General features: G+C 42.9%; 1 pseudogene; it reads right to left on the reverse strand.

Moving 5' to 3' along the window:
• Nucleotides 1–6902: 6902 nt before the first annotated feature.
• Nucleotides 6903–7747, reverse strand: LOC100346038 (small ribosomal subunit protein uS5 pseudogene; annotated as a pseudogene).
• Between the last annotated feature and the right edge of the window lie 1162 nt (nt 7748–8909).

Below are 8909 nucleotides of genomic sequence, written 5' to 3' on the forward strand. Positions count from 1 at the left end.
AATGTACAGCACTTTAAGGACAGAGATCCTACATGAGGAGTAAGTGCACAGTGACTCCTGTTGTTGACTTTACAAATTGACACTCCTGTTTATGGCATCAGTAATCTCCCTATGCTCTAGTCATGAGTTTCCAAGGCTATGGAAGCCCCTTGAGTTCTCCGACTCTTATCTTGTTTAGACAAGGTCATAGTCAAAGTGGAGGTTCTCTCCTCCCTTCAGAGAAAGGTACCTCCTTCTTTGAAGACCTGTTCTTTCCACTGGGATCTCACTCACAGAGATCTTTTTGCCAGAGTGTTTTGGCTTTCCATGCCTGAAATACTCTCATGGGCTTTTCAGCCAGCTCCGAATGCCTTTAGGGCTGATTCTGAGGCCATAGTGCTATTTAGGACATCTGCCATTCTATGAGTCTGCTGAGTATCTCACTTCCCATGTTGGATCACTCTCCCCTTTATTTATTCTATCGGTTAGTGTTAGCAGGTACTAGACTTGTTTATGTGCTCCCTTTGACTCTTAGTCCTTTCATTATGATCAATTGTGAACTGAAATTGATCACTTGGAATAGTGAGATGGCATTGGTACATGCCACCTTGATGGGATTGAATTGGAATCCCCTGGTATGTTTCTAACTCTACCAATTGGGGCAAGTCAGCTTGAGCATGTCCCAAATTATACATCTCTTCCCTCTCTTATTCCCACTCTTATGTTTAACAGGGATCACATTTCAGTTAATTTTCAACACTTAAGAATAACTGTGTGATAATTACAGAATTAAACCAGTCATATTAAGTAGAACAGACAAAAAAAATACTAAGAGGGATAATGTATTAAGTTGTTCATTAACAGTCAGGGCTATGATGATCAAGTCACCATTTCTCATAGTGTCCATTTCACTTCAGGAGGTTTCCTTTTTTGGTGTTCAGTCAGTTGTCACCGATCAGGGAGAACATATGGTATTTGTCCCTTTGGGACTGGCTTACTTCACTCAGCATGATGTGTTCCAGATTCCTCCATTTTGTTGCAAATGACTGGATTTCGTTGTTTCTTACTGCGGTATAGTATTCTAAAGAGTACATATCCCATAATTTCTTTATCCAGTCTACCGTTGATGGGCATTTAGGTTGGTTCCAGGTCTTGGCTATTGTGAATTGTGCTGCAATAAACATTAGGGTGCAGACCGCTTTTTTGTTTGTCAATTTAATCTCCTTTGGGTAAATTCCAAGGAGTGGGATGGCTGGGTCGAACGGTAGGGTTATCTTCAGGCTTCTGAGGAATCTCCAGACTGACTTCCATAGTGGCTTGACCAGTTTGCATTCCCACCAACAGTGGGTTAGTGTCCCTTTTTCCCCACATCCTCGCCAGCATCTGTTGTTGGTAGATTTCTGTATGTGAGCCATTCTAACCGGGGTGAGGTGAAACCTCATTGTGGTTTTGATTTGCATTTCCCTGATTGCTAATGACCTTGAACATTTTTTCATGTGCCTGTTGGCCATTTGGATTTCCTCTTTTGAAAAATGTCTATTGAGGTCCTTGGCCCATCTCTTAAGTGGGTTGTTGGTTTTGTTTTTGTGGAGTTTCTTGATCTCTTTGTAGATTCTGGTTATTAACCCTTTATCTGTTGCATAGTTTGCAAATATATTTTCCCATTCTGTCGGTTGTCTCTTCACTCTCCTGACTGTTTCTTTTGCAGTACAGAAACTTCTCAATCTGATGCAATCCCAATAGTTGATTTTGGCTTTGACTGCCTGTGCCTCCCGGGTCTTTTCCAGAAATTCTTTGCCTGTGCCAATATCTTGAAGGGTTTCTCCAATGTTCTCTAATAACTTAATGGTGTCAGGATGTAGATTTAGGCCTTTAATCCATGTTGAGTGGATTTTTGTGTAAGGTGAAAGGTAGGGGTCTTGCTTCATGCTTCTGCACGTGGAAATCCAGTTTTCCCAGCACCATTTATTGAATAGACTGTCCTTGCTCCAGGAATTGGTTTTAGATCCTTGGTCAAATATAAGTTGGCTGTAGATGTTTGGGTTGACTTCTGGTGTTTCAATTCTGTTCCATTGGTCTATCCATCTGTTTCTGTACCAGTATCATGCTGTTTTGATTACAACTGCCCTGTAGTATGTCCTGAAATCTGGTATTGTGATGCCTCCGGCTTTGTTTTTGTTGTACAAGATTGCTTTAGCTATTCGAGGTCTCTTGTGCCTCCATATGAATTTCAGCATCATTTTTTCTAGATCTGAGAAGAATGTCTTTGGTATCTTGATTGGGATTGCATTGAATCTATAACTTGCTTTTGGGAGAATGGACATTTTGATGATGTTGATTCTTCCAATCCATGAGCATAGAAGATTTTTCCATTTTTTGGTATCCTCTTCTATTTCTTTCTTTAAGATTTTGTAATTCTCATCGTAGAGATCTTTAACGTCCTTGGTTAAGTTTATTCCAAGGTATTTGATTGTTTTTGTAGCTATTGTGAATGGGATTGATCTTAGCAGTTCTTTCTCAGTCATGGCATTGCTTGTGTATACAAAGGCTGTTGATTTTTGTGCATTGATTTTATATCCTGCCACTTTGCCAAACTCCTCTATGAGTTCCAATAGTCTCTTAGTAGAGTTCTTTGGGTCCTCTAAGTAAAGAATCAAATCGTCTGCAAAGAAGGATAGTTTGACTTCTTCCTTCTCGATTTGTATTCCTTTGATTTCTTTTTCTTGTCTGATGGCTCTGGCTAAAACTTCCAGAACTATGTTAAATAGCAGTGGTGAGAGTGGGCATCCCTGCCTGGTGCCAGATTTCAGTGGAAATGCTTCCAACTTTTCCCCATTCAATAGGATGCTGGCTGTGGGTTTTTTATAAATTGCTTTGATTATATTGAGGAATGTTCCTTCTATACCCAATTTGCTTAGAGTTTTCATCATGAAAGGGTGTTGAATTTTATCAAATGCTTTCTCTGCATCAATTGAGATAATCATATGGTTTTTCTTTTGCAGTCTGTTAATGTGGTGAATCACATTGATTGATTTGTGAATGTTGAACCATCCCTGCATACCAGGGATGAATCCCACTTGGTCTGGGTGGATGATTTTCCTGATGTGTTGTTGTACTCTATTGGCGAGAATTTTATTGAGGATTTTTGCATCTATGTTCATCAGGGTATTGGTCTGTAATTTTCTTTCAGTGCTGCATCTTTCTCTGGCTTAGGGATTAAGGTGATGCTGGCTTCATAGAAAGAATTTGGGAGGATTCCCTCTTTTTCGATTGTTCTGAATAGTTTGAGAAGAAATGGGATTAGTTCTTCTTTAAATGTCTGGTAGAATTCAGCAGTGAATCCATCTGGTCCTGGGCTTTTCTTTGTTGGGAGGGCCTTTATTACTGTTTCAATTTCTGTTTCAGTTATGGGTCTATTTAGGTTTTCTATGTCTTCATGGTTCAATTTTGGTAGATTGCATGTGTCCAGGAATCTATCCATTTCTGATAGGTTTTCCTTTTTGCTGGCATACAGGTCCTTGTAGTAATTTCTGATGATTCTTTTTATTTCTGTGGTGTCTGTTGTTACGTTTCCTTTTTCATCTCTGATTTTATTGATTTGGGTCTTTTCTCTTCTTTTTTTAGTTAGTTGGGCCAATGGGGTGTCAATTTTGTTTATTTTTTCAAAAAACCAGCTTCTCGCTTGGCTGATTTTTTGTAGTTTTTTTTTTGATTCAATCCTGTTAATTTCTTCTCTGGTTTTAATTATTTCTCTTCTCCTACTAGATTTGGGTTTGGTTTGCTGCAGTTTTTCTAGGTCCTTGAGATGCGCTGAAAGCTCATTTATTTGGTACCTTTCCAATTTCTTGATATAGGCACCTATTGCTATAAATTTGCCTCTCAATACTGCTTTTGCTGTATCCCATAAGTTTTGATATGTTGTGTTGTTGTCTTCATTTACTTCCAGAAAGTTTTTGATTTCTCTTTTGATTTCTTGAATGACCCAGTGTTCATTCAGGAGCATGTTGTTCAGTCTCCATGTGTTTGCATACTTTCTGGGGTTTCCTGAGTTGCTAATTTCCAGCTTCATTCCGCTGTGGTCTGAGAAGCTGCATGGTATGATTCTAATTCTTTTGAATTTGCTGAGACTTGCTTTATGGCCTAGTATGTGATCAATCCTAGAGAAGGTTCCATGCACTGCTGAGAAGAATGTGAAGTCTGTAGATGTAGGGTTGAAAGTTCTGTAGATATCTGTTAGATCCATTTGGGCAATAGTGTCAATTAAATCTGCTGTTTCCTTGTTGATCTTCTGTCCTGATGATCTGTCTATTTCTGAGAGTGGAGTATTGAAGTCCCCCAGTACTATTGTATTGGAATCTAAATCTCCCTTTAAGTCCCTTAACATATCTTTTAAATAGACCGGTGCCCTGTAATTAGGTGCATATACATTTATAATAGTTACATCTTCCTGTTGAATTGAACCCTTAATCATTATATAGTGTCCCTCTTTGTCTCTCTTAACAGTTTTTGTATTAAAGTTTATTTTGTCTGATATTAATGTGGCTACACCTGCTTTTTTTTGGTTTCTGTTGCCATGGAATATCTTTTTCCAACCTTTCACTTTCAGTCTGCATGCCTCTTTGTTAGAGAGATGTGTTTCTTGTAGGCAACAAATAATTGGGTTGTGTTCTTTGAGCCAGTCAGCCAAACGGTGTCTTTTAACTGAAGAATTCAGACCATTAATGTTCAATGTGACTATTGATATGTAGTGACTTTGCCCTGCCATCTTCCCGGAAATATTTTCTAGTATATGCTTTGAGCTTCCCATGCTCTTTTACTGGTAGGTGTTCTTCCTTTCCCTTCTTTCATATTGATGGCCGTGTTTCTGTGTTTCTGAGTGTAGCACATCTTTAAGTATCTTTTGCAGGGCCGGACGAGTGGCCACAAAGTCTTTCAATTTCTGTTTGCTATGAAAGGTCTTTATTTCACCTTCATTCACAAATGAGAGCTTGGCAGGATATAATATTCTGGGCTGGCAATTTTTCTCTCTTAGCACCTGTGCTATGTCTCGCCATTCCCTCCTAGCCTGTAGTGTTTCTGATGAGAAGTCTGCTGTGAGTCTGATTGGAGATCCTCTGAGAGTAATCTCACGTTTCTCTCTTGCACATTTTAGGATCTTTTCTTTATGTTTCACTGTGGTAAGTTTAATTACCACGTGTCGTGGTGAGGATCTCTTTTGGTCATGTTTATTGGGGGTTCTATGAGCTTCCTGTACTAGGATGTCTCTGTCCTTCTCCAAACCCGGGAAGTTCTCTGCTAGTATCTCACTAAAAAGGCCTTCTAATCCTTTCTCTCTCTCCATGCCTTCAGGAACTCCTAGAACTCGAATGTTGGTTTTTTTTAATAGTATCCTGTAGATTCCCAACAATATTTTTTAGGTTTCTAATTTCCTCTTCTTTTCTTTGGTTTGACTGTATGTTTTCCTGTGCTCTAAGTCCGATATTCTCTCTTCTGCTTCACCCATTCTGTTTTTAAGGCTTTCTAATGTGTTTGTCATTTGATCTATTGAGCTCTTCATTTCATTTTGATTTCTCTTCACTATCACACTTTCCTGTTCTACTAGTTTCTGAGTTTCATTTTGATTCTTCCTTAAAATTTCATTTTCACGAGAGAGATTTTCAATCTTGTCCAATAAGGATTTCTGTAGTTCAAGGATTTGCTTTTGAAAACTTCTAAATGTTCTTATTATAAATTTTTTGAAATCCGTATCTTGCATTTCTTCTATCTCATCATCTTCATAATCTTGGTTTGGGGTGTTTTGTTTATTTGGAGGCATCATAGTGTCATCGTTGATCTTGTTCCCTCGATTTCTGTGTTTGTTACTTGGCATAGTTAATTCTTCTTGCATCACTGTGCTTTTTTTTTTTTTTATTTTATACTATGTCCATGTTAAGTGGACTGCCTGCTGTTGGAGGAGCCTTGGAGGCTTGAGATGGGTGCGGCCTGAGAGCTCTGCTTGGTTCTTCCTGGTTAAGGGTGTGCAAAGGTAACACCCTCAGGTTATGCGTGGTAAATCTCTCTCTTTTTATTTATTTATTTATTTTATTTATTCAGGGGGTAAGTAACACCGCACAGCATGGCTGTGCAGAATTGATGGTATTTAGCTTCCAGTCTCTGGCTTCTACCCACAGAGTCCGTTTAGGCTCCTCTGGACTCCCACTGGGTTGCCTAGGCTACTGAATTGTAGTGACTCAGTTCCTTAGCTCTCCCCCGTTGATATGTAAATCCAGAGAGGGGGCCTGCTCTTTGTCTCTTGTGAATTCTTCAAGCCTTGCAGCCTTGCAACCTTTGCAAGGTTAGGGGGAAGAGAAACCCGAAAGCTTTTTTTTTCCTTCTTTCCGGTAGTGAGTTTGCTGCACTTTCCGGCCCCCCTCTAGATTCTGACCCCCGTTTCCCCACCAATGTCTCGGGTTATTGAGCTCACCTCCCCTTCCAGCGCCGATGTGTGGACTCGGAGCCCTGGATGTCCCAAGTCTCCTCGCTGTTGTCTGTGTGGTATGCACTCCCCTTCGAGCACTGGTGCGCAGACCCTGCGGCTTCCACGGCTCGGTCCCGCGGCTCGGCTTCCGCGCGGTGGGCGACCTTGTTCTCCCAGTAGGTCCTCCGATTCACAGCCACTCGATCCAGAAGAGTTTCCTCTGCAATATTTTCCTGGTTCTTTTTTCTGAGGCTACCGTAACTCCCCTTTTATTAAACTAAATTTTCCCGGACTATCGGTGCGCGCCCTCACTATTCCGCCATCTTGGCTCCGCCCCATAAATAAATCTTTTTAAAAAATGTTTATTGGATTCTTATATTGGCTGAATTTTGTTTCAATAATCAAATACACAAATAAGGTGTTTTTTTTTCAGGCTCCATCCAATTTATTTTTCTCCTGTAAAAACCTATGTTGTGGCCACAGCTGGAGCCTGGGTCCTCTGCACGGACACCCTGGTGTGAGTCTTCACGAGATGGTCCGTGAACCCCTGATAGGGAGACTTGGTGAACACAGTCTCTTTCCAGAGGTCGGGGGTCAGGTAGCTGTAGGTCTTGGAGATGGCATCAAAGGTGGCCTTGGCGAAGTTGCCAAGGGTGGCGGTGCAGCCCCAGGCTGAGGTGCAGCAGTCGTCAATGCCAGCCATCAGCAGCAGCTTCTTGGGGACAGGGGCAGAGATGATCCCAGTGCCCCTGAGAGCAGGAATGAGGCGCACCAGCACAGAGCCACAGCAGCCGGTCACATTGCACGGCACAGTGTGGGGCTTGCCGATCTTGTTCCCCCAGTAGCCTCTCCGCATGGGTACGATGGACAGCTTGGCCAGGATGATGGCCCCTCAGATGGTGGTAGCCACCTCCTTGGAGCACTTCACACCCAGGCTGACATGGCCATTGTAGTCCCCGATGGCAACAAATGCCTTGAACCTGGTCCACTGGCCGGCCCGCATCTGCTTCTGCACCAGCATGACCTTCAGCACCTCGTCCTTGAGGGCCGCGCCCAGGAAGAAGTCGATGATCTCGGGCTCCTTGATGGGCAGGGAGAACAGGTAGATCTTCTCCAGGGACTTGATCTTGATGTCCTTAACCAGGTGGCCCAGCTTGGTGACCCGCAGCCACTCCTTGTCCTCGGCCTTGCCTACGTGGGCGCCGTGGCCTTGGCCCCAGCCCCGGCCCTGGCCCGGGCCACTCCTGCGGCCTCCCATTCCAGGGCCCCGGGGCCTCTGGGCCCTCCTGCTGCACCGGTGTCATCCAACATTTGGTGTTCTCTTGAAGAAGAAGAAGCAAGTTTTTTGTTTTGTTCTGCATGTGTTCATGTGCATGTGTGTAACTAAAAGCTATATTGGAAAAAACATTCTCTTTTAAAAATTTTTTGTCGATGTGAAAGGCAGTCACACATACACATACATACATACATACAAAGAGAGAGAGAGGAGGAGAGATCCACTGGTTCATTCTGCAAATGCCCACAAAAAGATTTAATTATATCTTTATCTGAGAAGCAGAGAGACAGATATCTTCCATCTGCTGGTTCACTCTTCAAATGGCCCCAATAACCAGGGCTGGGACAGGCTGAAGTCAGGAGCCAGAAATTCCAGTCAAGTTTCCCCTATGGGAGGCAGGGGCCCTAGCAGTTGAGCCATCATCTACTGTCTTCCCAGACTCATTAGCAGAGACTTGGATCAGAAGCAGAGCAGCCGGGACTGGAAGCAGAACTTTGGTATGGGATGTTGGTCTCACCAATAGTGGCTGTAACCCACTGCACCCTAGCTTCTGTACTCCTGTGTTTATTTACAATAGCCAAGGAATGGAGAACAGAAGCAATGTAAGTGTCCATCCTCTGAAGAGTGGATAAAAGAAATGTGGTACCTGGCTGGCACTGTGGCTCACTAGGCTAATCCTCCTCCTGCGGCGCTGGCACCCCGGGTTCTAGTCCTGGTTGGGGCGCCAGATTCTGTCCAGGTTGCTCCTCTTCCAGGCCAGCTCTCTGCTGTGGCCTGGGAGGGCAGTGGAGGATGGCCCAAGTGCTTGGGCCCTGCACCCGCATGGGAGACCAGGAGGAAGCACCTTGCTCCTGGTTTCAGATTGGTGCAGTATGCCGGCTGTAGTGGCCATTTGGGGGGTGAACCAACAGAAGGAAGGCCTTTCTCTCTGTCTCTCTGTCACTAACTCTGCCTGTAAAAAAAAAAAAAGAAAGACAGAAAGAAATGTGGTACCTTTACAGAACAAATACTACTCAGCCACAAAAAAGGATAAAATCTTGTCATCTGCACCAATGTAATGGAGCTGGAGGTTATTGTGTTATGTGAAATAAGCAAAGCACAGAAAGACAGTGTCACATGATTGCATTCCTATATGGAGTCTGAAAAAAGGTGACCTTGTGGATGTTCAAAGCATAATGATGCCTACTGGAGACAGGG

This window comes from Oryctolagus cuniculus, chromosome 4 (genome assembly GCF_964237555.1).
Source record: "Oryctolagus cuniculus chromosome 4, mOryCun1.1, whole genome shotgun sequence".
In the NCBI taxonomy this organism is placed as follows: Eukaryota; Metazoa; Chordata; class Mammalia; order Lagomorpha; family Leporidae; genus Oryctolagus; species Oryctolagus cuniculus.